A 13,623-nucleotide genomic window follows, 5' to 3' on the forward strand; every position below is an offset into this window, starting at 1 on the left:
AAGTGTCTTATAATACATTTTTATGTTATGTGCTACTTGTGCAAAATAAAGCATCTCTTCTGTGCATTTATTTTATCTAACCAAATGATTCGAACGAGGATTTGAATAAGTGTTAGAGACAAATCCATACGTGTAAAATTATGTGAGTTTACATTTCAAAGAAAGACTTGTTCAGTATTCTATATAATTATTTTAATAAATACTTATTTAAAAAAATATAAAATAGAAAGTATATTTAATACAATAATTTCGATTTTGCATAATTATTGTATAATAATCATATACATTTTTGTATTGTTGCAGTTTAACATATATAGTTAGCGATGTACAACTTTGCTGTTGCGACTCGTATCAGTGAGTGATAAATTACGTTTTATTCTTAATTTATGCTGCGCATACAATTACTTCTTTGCCTATATACAAATTCCTAAAAATATACAATGCTCAACTACAAACTGCGCGCGCGAAGCGCGCGTTTTGTCATTTCTAGTCGATTAAAAAAATTGTATTCCAATTTTGAGAGTGTACATCTTGAAAATATTTTTTCGTAAACTTTGGTTAATTTCAATCATGATTTAAGAAAGGAAAGTTCGTAGTTATCGTAAATACTGTCTGCACGGTACGACAGAAGGAAACTTTCGTACTTTCTTACATCGTCTTCTTCGTGATCGGAATTACTGTAAAAACAGTCGTTTTTGCGATTGAAAGACGCTTCTTAAGAAATCCTCCTTCTTGACAAATGCGATCGAGCATCCTACGGGAGAAGGTAAATCCCTAAATCTCCCCTTTAGATGTGCAGTTACGCGTCGTGGAGAAGTGCGCGCCGCGAGAAACGTCAGGACTCGGCCTCCCCCTTGCCTTTCCGCGGAAACGATAAGATATTGTCTATGGAAGATGGATAAAAAAACCATGTCGATTTATTATATATCGGACTCTTTCTTCGCCACCATCGATCCCTCGTTCTTACTATTTTTATCAGTTGCCATGGCGGTTAATCCGTCTAACGTCTTCCGCGAGAATTTCGTCTCTTATCATGTAATCAGACTCGAGATTTTTCAAATAAACCCCATGACCTATCGTGTCGGAGTTCCCATATCTCTTCGTCCGAGATCTCGCTGGATCCTCGAGAGTTCGGGATTTTAATCAAAAATTTACAACGGGCGAGCTCGCATTCCACCGGTAATGGCAGGAATCAAGATGTCGGATTGTTTCGCTGATAGGCAATAACCGTGAATGAAAGATTAATTGCTACTGTTGTTCGTAAGCCGGTATCTACAATCATTTGTACGGCCATTGCATATTATCTTTCCTTAATAATAAATAAGAATAATCATGATTTATTAAAAAAGATTAATCGATCTGTCATGTTTATATATCTGTAATAAAGCTTGAAGCTCAAATGCCATGAAAGTAAAATCTGTTTAAAGTCAACTGAGAATTAATTGCGTTTGACGGAGCACGAAATTTACTTTGGGAGTAGAAAATATGTATACGAATAGAGCCGTACAATGGAAATAAATGTGTGAGAAAGAAGTGCGTGGTCCATTCGTCACGTTGTCACCGTGAAGCATTAATATTTCATAGGAACGCCAAAGACTATCCATTTCCCCATCGCTCCACCGTTTGCTCATTCGTCTGATTATACAGTATCGAGAAAAAGTGATTTGATTGTAATTAATGTTTTCAAATTATTGGTTTGACGGCTAGAGTAGAAAATCTTGCGGATTTTTCAGTCTGTTACTTTAATAGCATGAGGAAGTACACGTTAGAGTAACATCCTTCTTTGTGGGAAATAACTGGAAATTTTCTCGACGAGTGCGCATAACCGGGCACCTTTTCTTTCTTTTTTATTAGAGCGTGTATAACACCGAGAGCAAACTGCAAAACATCACTGCTGGAAAATCGTTAAAATCCAAATCCCCGATATATTGTCCTCATTGCGCCGGGCGGAAAAAAGGAAGAAGCGGCAGCAGAGGAACCCAAACGGTTTTCATACCGCTCGTTTCCGACGAGAGTTTTTATCGCTTACTGACGCTGCTTTTTTTGGTGTTTCGTGCTATAGTTTTTTCTTTTCTTTGTCATACCACCATCGCACGATAGCGCAATCGTTTGCGCGTCACATGAGAATAAAAGGTCGCCAAGACGCACGCAAAATCGCGCCTTTTCCGCCTCTGCCTCGCGAATTCTCGTTTCTGCCCTTCCGCCGAATTGTTAATGAAGCATTGGAGAACGGAGCGGTTATCTAACGAAGTTACAAACTCGAATTGTTAATCACACATAGGTAATCCTAGCGTACACGGTTCTTCATTGGTCTCAATAATGGGTGTAATCAAGCGCGATAATCAACTCGCTTTTGTGTAAGTTGGCGCACTAATAATGTATAACTTTGCATATTAATGAGATAAGTTGAGTCGAGGTGCGCCGCTTTGTTTTAGAAACCGAATCTTTATAGTTTGACACGCAACAAAAATACATCCTTAGAAAGAGTGTTGAATTTTACCCCTTGGCGCCGCGAGTAACTTTCACTTAAGGTATTGCAATCTCGGCGCGTTGCTTTGCCGAAGCATTATAACAAGATTCAGGAATATCGCGGTTGAATCGTGCGAGTGATCGCGCCACGAGCTTCAAATGCTAATTAGTACGGGGAATTTCAGTCAGAAGCATGAGTGCCGAAATAACGACCATACCAAATACGAGCGTTGCTTGGAGCATATCGGCGGTAGAGATATAGGTCCAAGCATTTCTCAGATCACGTTTCGGAAAACGCTGATTTCGGAGAAGACAACTCGATTACGAGGGAGTATCGCCCCGCAGGGAGCTTTTCCTACTTACGTGGCGATTTTAACCGAAAGCACTGAAAGTATACTAAAAAGCCTTACGCTTCACATATATTTCGCGGTTGTCTCCACTAAAAAGTTCGATAATCTTCGGCAATTAAACCAAATACTTTGATAATACTACAAAGTGGATAAAAATTAACAAATAATATTTAATAAAGTGCAACTTTTTAGAAAACGACTCTGATAATTAACAAATTTATCAGTGCGTATTGTTTCGAATTTGATATACGTATTTTTTTAGATAGATATTTTTATTTGGTTGTGGTTTCCCGATAGTACGTTTAGTTATTTCCATCAACAAAATAATGCTCGCTTTTTATGAAATTTTAATTCTATGTGTGTTTTAAAACGTATAGATTTTGTTTCGAAAAATAACAGAATTCTCCATAAACAGCTGTGGATATACAAGGAGTAAGAGAATTCTTACATTTATTCTTTTATTTCAGATTGTTTTAAGTTAAATCAGAGTCGTTATTAGGACGATTTTTTTATACATATCCTTTTCAAGATTCGATAATTTTAATACTTTTTAATGTTTTTGGGTGGGATGTGGAATGGAGATTAATATAAACACTTACACAATACATTAAAACATATAAATTCTATGTTACATCAACTTCCGGGAAGAAAATTTAGAGCTGACCTATTTTTCATCTTAGTTTCCTTATCTCTTAATGCAATATATTGCGATATCGTCAATGAATAAAGTCGGATTGTTTTCGTCAGATTTTCATCAATCTTCACGAGTTTCCACGTTGACATTTTCTCGACTCTTGTTCTCGCATTCGCCGATCCTCGATTTATGCCGGACTGTGGCGTTTCGCAAGTTTAATTACGTTATAAGACTTTCATTGTACACGATGTAACCGTGCTGCGGTTTTGCGCCGCTAGTACTTTCTGAAAGGTAGTATTCATTTCGAACAAAAGGGCTCGAGCATCCTCTCCGTCTCTTCTGCCCTTCCTTCAGTACGACGCTCTTGGCTGTGCTTGAGAGGCGATACTGTCTTGAGAACCGATCGCGGTCGGTACGAGGCTCCTTCTCATTAAAAGAGCACGGAGCGAACAGGAGCGTTGTTTTCATTTGTTCGTTCAATGTGATACTGATTTTTATCGACGCATGCCGATTCAAATCTGAATTAAGTATGCATTTCACCGAAAGTTTTCAACTTCTAAATGGAGATTTTTTTTTAGATTTTTACTTATTGCTATTTGCTATTTAGCGTACGTAAATTTTTACGGATTCATTCCTTTTTCTGTAAGACAAAAAGAACAGTGGTTTAAATATTGAACAGCTTGACAACAGTAACAAAATTCGAGTAGAATCTACCGCTGATTCGCTTTATATATTTAGAAAGTAATACGGTTTTCTTTTTAAGTTGCGAATTATATTTGGCGTGCACGCGTGAACGTTTTCAACCGTTGTTGTGACAAAATGGTTATTTCTGATCGTGAAAACAGTCTCTCGAAAAGTGGTAGTCTCGATACGCCCAAGGGCGGAGCGAAAACCATGCTCGCCGGAGAGTCACAGTCGTCCGAAAACGAGACTGGCGACATAAACGTATGTTATCTCTTGGGCGCCGTAAAAAAATGTTCCAAATCCAAGCTCCTCTCGCGCGTTTCACGAGCGCTCGCGAACGAGTCGCGAAGCGCACGCCACTGTCAGTAAATCGATGCGAGGGAGACGACGCGATCCTCACCCTCTGTTCCGCCACCGCCACCACCACCGCCGCTACCACCCTCGCCGCCTTCTCTCTCTCTTCGGTAATTTAAGCTCCGACTCGGTTCAGCTGAGTTCAGTTGCGCCACTTGGCCGTTGCGGTTCGCGTGCCGTCGCAAGCTCGCGAAAGCTCTCTCGTGCGCGCGCAATTCCGAGACTGTCTGTTCTCCTTTTTTTTCTAAATTTGCGATTTGACTATCGCACTCGCTTTTGTTTTTTCTTTTCTTTCTCTCGCTCTCTCAAACGTTCTTCTCTCGAGAAGTACATGAGGTGCACGTATTGAGAAAGGAGAAGATTCGAAGAAGAGTGCTGCGAGTCTTCAATGTTTCTTCTCGCGGAGGTCCACAATCGCCACAAGGTAAATGGGTAAAATAAACGTATCGCACAACGGACGGTATACGGGACGATAATTCTAAGGGTTTCTAAATTGCAAGGGATTCAACGAGCGATTCGACGGGCGATATCAATGAGACCTTTTTACCTAACGGTTTAGTCTGATAATCTTGATACGCGTCACTTCATTCACGAGCGCGACCCGCGCGGAGCACGCGGCCGCACGTTTTTCCGCATTCTAGAGATATTCCGTAGCGTGTATTTGTTACATCTATCAACATTATTTAGAGTTCGATTGTTCGAAGGTGAAGACTGTTGGAAAACGTGAAAACTCACAGTGCTGAAGGTGTATATTGCCAAACAACTCAATTTATCAATTTCTTCGTTCTTTGTTTTACCAAATGTTATTAAAACTGGTATATTTAAAAAATGGTGGCATTAAAAAACGTATTAAATGTTCTCTTTGAATCCGTGCAAGTTTTATATGCGTACATTTTAAAGATTTTTAAACATATTCACCTTTTTCTAAAAATTTAGAATTATTGTTTTCCAAACTGTCTTTTCGTTCTCCGCTCGAACCCTTTAGTTAAATGCCTCGTCTAATACGTTGTGAGACGATAGTTATTCCAGGCTGGTTATGTAGCTAGATGGCAAAATTTGTGTAGTCAACAGAACAATTTCATTATTCTGTGACAGGAAAGGGTCGTCTTCATTAGGAACAGTGGAATTTACAGATAGATATAGTCGCCTCCTTTGGAACATCGATTCGTTCCGCGAGGAAAGAGCGCGAAAGTTTCATATCGATGGCACGCACGCCAATAAACCTGGAATCAACGGTGTTCCCTTAGCTTCTGATTGGAACGTCGGCCGCGATCACGTAGGAAGGCAGCGTGTTCAAAGTTCTCATTCATTGTACGTGCCAGCTCGCACGCACCGAATGAAGGTATCCGTGGCATTTTGCGGTCGTGTCCCGATCGCAATTCGTGGGTACGGCAGATTAATTGTAATGCTGGGAAAATTCGCGAGCACACGCGGTGAATGAAAGCGAGTACAAAGGGAAGGAAAATTTTTGTTTGGGCGAGGCTCGATGTGAAAAAGTTTGCCGAGGCACATTACGTCGATCAGATACACTCGATATTATTATACCCACGTGCAAGGTGCTGCCTTCTCCGCAGGCCATTATTTCCAAGCGTGATATTTTGCGGCACTGAATAATTACTCGTGTAACAATCAGAATTATAGCGGTACTCTAATTAAAATTACAATCATACGATATTAAACATCTCCCGCGCGCGGTATTGCGAAATTTGATGCGCGGCAAAAGAGATATGTTCCCTTTGGCTGTAGAGATACCGTCGAAAAGGGACTTAATAATTAATCACCGGTATAGTGGCGTTATCGCAAGTGTGATTAGGACTGTACGGTATTAAACATTGTTCACGTCGTCTGTCGGCGCAGAGAGCGTATATTATCGATAACGGGAAAGGGGCTGAATGGCGATCAAAGAGCGCGCACCGCTCACATGAGCTAGGTACCCTTTTAAGAGCGTGCGTCAGCTGCGGAGGGACACTCGGATCAACTCGACGACCCCGAGTGCGGGCGACAAAAAGCGGTCTCGTAATTAATCACGCTGATTCCTCGCGGAACGGGACGAAGGACGAGGGGCGAGCGCGGCAATTTTTCTTCTCTGATCGTCGCGCTTTGTCAGGCCGAGCCGGGCAAAGTTTGGCAAGGCCTTCCGCGTTTCCGTTTGAAGTTTGTTAAAGCTTGATTTCGAAGCCCGAGAATTTCATCCACGAACAATTTCAATCCACTCTGGGATTCCACCGCGAGCCCTCCGAATCGACGGATCGCGCGTCGGCAGGAGGGCTCAGCTTCGTCCGATAACACGCTCGTATAAATTAATTCCTCGCGAGATGAAAGGTTTCCGCGAGCTGCGGAATTATACGGCGTTTCGTGCCTCGATTTACCACCACCTCGAAACTTCGCTGTTTGCCGAACTCGTGGCGAGCAAGTTCGTTCGGATGAACATTTCGCCCGCCGCCAGCGCAATACGTTAACCCTTTCGTAACTCGCATTATATTTCGCCCAGTTGATTCTGAGAGAGACATACAGATTGAAATTATTTCATTCAATTTAACAGTGCAAATCATGCGTATATATTATTATTTTTATCGAAATTTATTAAAAATTTATGCTTATTAATATACGTAGGGCTTATTTATATTGATATTTAAATAAATTAATAATATGTTTCGAGACATAAAATTTTCCCTTGCTGTTATACGTATATTTATGCCAGGAATATTTTTATCGTGCTCAGAACTATTCGATTAAAATATCAATCAGGATGTTAGTTGAAATTTACTTTTAATACCTCCAGTACTCTTTTATATTAATAGCATGCGTCTCCGTGTAATTTTTTAATTAAGAAAAGAGAAAGTAGACACAACGGGGAAAAAAGGCAATGCGTATGAAAAAGTGTAGAATAACGGAAGCGAGGATGGGTTATTTTGTTATAGGATCCAATTTTGCTTTCTCCGTGAATCGAGATAAAAATAAATCGACATGTACTACCTTACGATATTTTAAAATTTCTTCTAAAGTTTAATAAAAAAACTTGATATTGTTTCTTTACTTCTAAAAGTATCGCACTTGACATTTTCATCTTGACATTTTATTGAAGGTTCATCTTATTAAATAAATAGTTATCGAGTTTACACGATATCGAAACGAAACTTACATGGACTGTACTAGAGATGTAAGTTAATTGCGTAGTTTTCCGCGTTTCCACGAAAACAAAGAGAAGAAGAAACATATCTATAAACTTAACTGTTGGGTCAGCAACTAGAACAATATAAAATAGCTATAATATTTTTCACATATATTTTGAATGATTTCTGCCAAATATAAGAAAGATCTTAACGGTTGCTGTGGTCGTGGCAAGAATTTAAATGACCGCCCAAGAGACATGTATCCGCCGGTATTTCAAGGGTTAAGATCCTTCAACTTTCGTATTAAATCCTGCGTGGTAGGTGAACATACATGAAAAACGAGCATGAATAAATTTCACCGTCCGAGGGATTTGCCTTTCCACTCGAAATATATCCTTCGCGAATCCTTATCAAACTTGAAAAACAGGGGTTTTAGTTTTTATGACAACTACTGAACAGTTGCAGAATTCATTATTCTGACGTACCAGATGAATAATAACGAGGAAAGGATGATTTTGTATGAAAAATAAAAAAAATTTTAAGTAGAATTTGGAATAAGTAACAATTTCTTTCATATATAAAGTTTTGTGCTTTTAAGAAAATCAATTTCGAAAATGAGAATAGTTGAGACATAATTTACGTTAACATAAACTTCACAATGCTATTAAAACACGAATAAAAAATCAATTTTTTTTACTTTATTTTATAAAATAATAAATAATATTTATATCGCCTCGAATTAATTTCCATATATTGGAAATGTTAAACGAAGTGTCAAATGAAAAATGTTATGGTACATTTTCAATTAATTTTGTTATGCAAAATCGTCCCCTTCCTCGCATAGAATTCTCGGAAAGATTCTACCGCCATCGTTCCCCTATCGAAGATTTCTTCGCTTCACTCACTCATACACTCTGCGAGTTTCGCAAATGTCATAAAGCAGTTGGATGAAATCGCGAGGGAGAAGACGGAGTGGAAAAGAATCGGACGGATGCATCGGGAAAAAGAGAAAGCCGCGCTCTGAAATTTATTCCGGTTGCCGCCGTTGTGCCATTCCCATCGTCCGCGCTCCATTCTAAAAGTCTCGAAGGGCTTTTACCGGAGTGTCGGCTGAAATTTCGCGGGACGCGAGTTCGATTTAAGTGCCAGGTGCCAGACGCGCGAATACGACGACATATCTTCATCCGACATGACAAAAGATAAGTATGCGTGTGCGTCGCATGTCAGAGCTCGTAGAGTAATACATATGTATGTGCGCAGGAGAGCGTTCCGATCGATGAAAATTTTTCGGATTGAAATGTTTTAACAGCGATGATGGAGTCCGATTTAAATGTTGCATTCAGATGTTACATCTTTCAATTTCGAAAGAATTTATTCTGTGTTTCTGAATTCTTCGCTGGTTATATCGCGATTCACTGTACGCTATATAGGTACGTGTGTGTGTGTGTGTGTACATATTCTCCGCAACTTTCCAAAAGCTCGCAGTACAACATGTATAAGTTGCATGTTTTCCATTTCCCATGCTTGATATCTCAACGAGGCATCCAGCCAGTGATGCTGTCGTATTGGCTGCCGTCGTTGTTTTAATTCAAAAGCACGGCAGATATTTCTCTCGAGTCCCCTAAAGGTTCGTCAGTTACGCATGGAAATAACCTGCGAGAAAAAAATTGATAATCCGAGCTCTTCGCAAATTCCGTCGCGATAATATATCTGGGTGCCGAGATATACCTCGATCGTGACATCGTACACCCACACACGATAATCCCGAGATCCTCGCGAGGCAACGGCGTGCAACGCGCGGTAATGTATGCACTGACGCGTTCCGTATTTGAATCAGCGTCGATTTATCCTGACTTCTGTTTAATTGATGCAGTTTAGCTCGATACGCGGTAGATTTAATTGCGTGTGTCGTTCGCTCCGCGGGCTCCGCAGAACTCCGCGTGGTGTATCTCGTACACTTAAATCTCTATCTCTCAGAATTAGTCGTTATTTAACTCGGAGAATTATGTTTATTGCTTTTTATGCACCCCCCCCCTCTCTCTCTCTCTCACACACACACACACACACACACACATTCAACTCCCTTGAATCCCCAACTTACAAGGGCAGTAGGCGCGATGTTATTACAGGAACGTTTAATTTTAGAAATTATACGAGACCAGCGAATTAAGTTTCCGGGAAGACTTTGAGCTTCAGATTCTACATTTCAGAAAGTGATTACAGAGAGATCGCATGAATGTAACAGTAATTGCGACAATAATTGTTGCACATTTTCGAATTGTTCTATAAACACGCCAGAGATGATATCAACGTTGGCGTCCTCACGACCTGATTTGACATACGTGCTAAAGTAGCTCTCAGGCGAACTCTCTAATTAGGCGCGCTCTTTAATCAGTACTTGATTAACTTCCATGGTACAGAAATGCACACCCGTCGCGCATAAAGTGAAATGACAGGCACGAAGACACCCCGCACGCGGAGTGGATATTCGCGAATGGAAACGAGCTCGTAAACTCCGCTCTGCGGATTTCCCGTTTATTCTGCAGAGTGGAACAAGAGTTTCGTCATACCGCGTATAAAAGGATGAAAGAAGCGAAGATACGCAGTTTCGCTAATTGAAAAAAAATACAATTTTTTTTAGAAATGCAGTGTCCGTTAAGCCGATAGCTTCTCAAATTAATCGATTTCTAACGAGTCGATTCATCAGGAGAAATGTTTTGTTACGGCAATTCACGTTGCCTTACGTTATAGTCTTTAATTCCTTTATGAATGACACAATTATTGTGCAATTCTTCGCGATATTAAAGTGCGACGAAGACTGCTCTTTGATGCTCTTTGTACGCTTTCTTTTGCCCACGTTTAGTTATCGAACAGCGAATCCCTTTTGCGTCGGAATATTGAAATCATCTTGCACGTAATTCAGTCGATGCGACTCATTATTAACTCTCGTGCGAGAGAGTACGCTTTTCCATTTTATTGCCTCGCCAAAGAGCCGGCGCTTTTGCATTTGACTCTTTTAGCCACGTGACGCAAAGACGGCTGTAATTACTCAGATTGAACGTACAGAAGGAGCAAAGTGGAATCTAGAAAGCATTTTCCAGATTCTTACATTATGCAACACATGGGTCACGTACAAGTATAAAACTTACATCAGGTTCATTCTCAAACTTCTTTTATTCCTCCCATTGCACAGAAGGTCCTTCCTGGATCTCTCTGCTATCTTCTGGGAATTTCCCTGAATTGATAAGACATTTCTAAGAGAGGAACTTTCACGAAAAATTAGGATTATAGCTTCTATGTGATAATATCGCGGTATGCTAGCGACCGTAAAGGAATTTCGGTATCGAAATCGCGCCGCGTATGGTGATTTGGGGCCGCGCGGCGGCTCAAGGGGGTAACTACTTGATGTAATCGTGGGACAGTGTCTCCGAAATCGTTATGAAATCCTTACGAAATCCCCGTGTAATCGTTTTGTCTTCATTTTCAAGTTTCTTCACTCGTTAGACAATAAACTTGAACGTTTTCTCAGCTCGTTTTTATTTTCTACAAAAATTTCTTTCTTTTAATGAATATCCGAATACCTATAAGCGCGTACTCTTCTCATAATAAGACTGAAGTAGTTGCTGTTAGAACAACAGCGTGTTGAAACGTTGATGCACCTTTTGCGAAACAATAAACAGTACATACAAATACCAAATTACTTTTCATCAAGACCGCGGTTGGACTAGTGGGAGAAGTGGGAAAGCGAGGAAACACGTTTTCTACCTAACCGAATACTACAATCTTAACTGAAATTACTTCTACAAGCAAATACCTCTTAGTAAAATAAGAAAAATATATTTTGCGGTTTAACAACGTCACATATTTTTAAACGTGCATATAAGAGAAAATTATTGGCAATTAAATGAGTTAATATATGTAATCAGATGAAATCAAATGAAATCGTGTAATCGGTGGGACAACATTTTAGCTAGTGGTTACCCCCTTGCGGCGGCTACTAATCCCGAACGAAGGGTGCATTTTTCTCGAGCGTAAGGGCCTGAGCAGAATGGCTGTCTTTACTCTTAAGACAGCCTTAAGACAATTTTTATATTTTCAGCCTTTGCGTAACGCACAATAACTGTCTTGTGTCTTAATAGTGCAAGACAGCCATTCTGCTCAGACCCTACGAGTCTCCATCGACTCGTTATAGCGCCGCGGATTTACAGTTAAGTGGCGAAGAGCATTTGCCATTCTTCCTTTCATTCTCCAATCACGTTCTTTCCCTACTCTTCTTTCCAGTCGACCGAAAACTTTATATTTTCCGTCAGGATTCGGTAGAACATCTTTAAATTAAAATATTGCAATGTTATAATCTCAATGTACTTAACAAAATTGGTCGTGATCTCTATTTCAATATTTTCTCCACGTACAGCTTAAATTTTTTAAAACGACACCCATTTTCTCCCACCGAAAATTTCGTTGCGATATCCGAGGCGATTGCTGAATAATTCTACGCTCCACGTCTTTAGAATAATTTACATAACCTTTGTGATCTTCTCAAGCGATTACATAAAATTTTAAACTCTATGAATGGTCGAATGGTCTAAAATTCTAAGTGGCACTTGAGATCTGCAGCGCGCGCGCGCTCTTTGAAATTCTATCTTTCATCCCCGTCTCTGATAATTCCTTCACGCCTGATCGAGTCCTCCTTTGCCGATCAGAGATGAAATCTTAAACGATTGAATCATCATTATTAAAAAAAATTAGCATCCGTTACGCAGTTACTTGATTGCACGATTTATTGTGATTCGTGATACTCGGATGAGTATACAAACGCCCGTCTGCAAATTTGTCGAGTAACCAAAGTAGTTTCTCCGCGCATCTCCCGGGATTCTCTCTACCGTCTTATCTTTGCGCAGGCACAATATTACTCTCGCGCCTCTGATCGAATATCACCGTAAGGAGCTCGCCCGCGCTTTATTCGCATTCAGCCGAGCGCGATTGCGACGAATGCCAATTTTGACGAGTGGCCTTTGACCCCGTTTTCACAGCTGAATGGCCCGCTTTCTTTTCCTCCGTCGCTTTTGTTTACATCCACGATGCGATCCTCGGGGTACTCGGCGAATCTCGGCCGGAACGCGAGCGCGTCCCCCAGGAGAAACGAGGGAAAATAAACGGGAGAAGCGAAACGGAGTGTGTGCGGAAGTGCGATTTTGAAATTCGCCCGTTGAACCGTGAATTTCCGCATCGCGGAGGACTTTGCGGCACGATGGATGACGGCTCGACGTTGCTAGACCCGAAATGTCGGTATAGTACGGGGTTGCTCCATTGATGGATGAATCTCCGCAGAGCAAAATACAATTGAGAATTATCCGCATCTTCTCGTTTGTTTGCCCGAGATGCGGGTAGGTATTGATTTCGATTTATTTTTCTACCTATCGCGCGTGTTTTCCCGTCTTGTTCGCGTGATGGGATTATCAAGATGTAGAAAGAAACAGCCACACGTGGATTCGTTAGTGGCCGCTCGACACGAGGGAAATCGTGGGCGTTGTTTCGTTGTAATAATATCGAGGGAGAGATGAAGAGAAAGGCAGACAGCGGGTTGCAAGGGGGTAACCACTCGATAAATCTTTACAGAATCCCCGTGTAATCGTTTTGTCTTAATATTCAAGTTCCCTCACTTGTTAGACAATAAACATTAAACTTGAACGTTTTCTCAGCTTGTTTTCATTTTCCAAAAAATTAACTTCTTCTAGTGAATATCCAAATACCTATAAGCGCGTACTCTTTTCATACTAAGACTGAAGTAGTTGCTGTTAGAGCAACAGCGAGTTGATGCACCTTTGCGCGCAAATTTGGAACAATAAACAGTAAATACATACAAAATTACTTCTCGTTAAGACCACGGCTGGACTAGTGGGAGAAAGTGAGAAGCGAGGAAACACGTGACCGAATACTATAATCTTAAGGGGATGCTGGAGTGATTCTGCACTTTTGCACCTTTCTAACCTAAAAACTGTCAGTTCACGGAAACATT

General features: G+C 40.5%; 1 protein-coding gene across 2 annotated transcripts in view; it reads left to right on the forward strand.

The window, feature by feature from the left end:
- Positions 1-13,623, forward strand: part of LOC105563769 — an 80,569-nt gene that overhangs the window by 31,069 nt on the left and 35,877 nt on the right. Inside the window, exon 1 of one of the 2 annotated variants that reach the window (XM_012015666.1) lies at positions 4,606-4,915. The exons of the other annotated variant lie outside the window; for it this stretch is intronic. The gene's annotated coding sequence lies outside the window, so the exon portion shown is untranslated. Of the gene's footprint in view, positions 1-4,605; positions 4,916-13,623 lie in introns of those variants that run through there. 2 annotated transcript variants of the gene reach the window in all.

This window comes from Vollenhovia emeryi, unplaced genomic scaffold (assembly GCF_000949405.1).
Source record: "Vollenhovia emeryi isolate VEMERY1.0 unplaced genomic scaffold, V.emery_V1.0 DF939172.1, whole genome shotgun sequence".
Taxonomy (NCBI): domain Eukaryota; kingdom Metazoa; phylum Arthropoda; class Insecta; order Hymenoptera; family Formicidae; genus Vollenhovia; species Vollenhovia emeryi.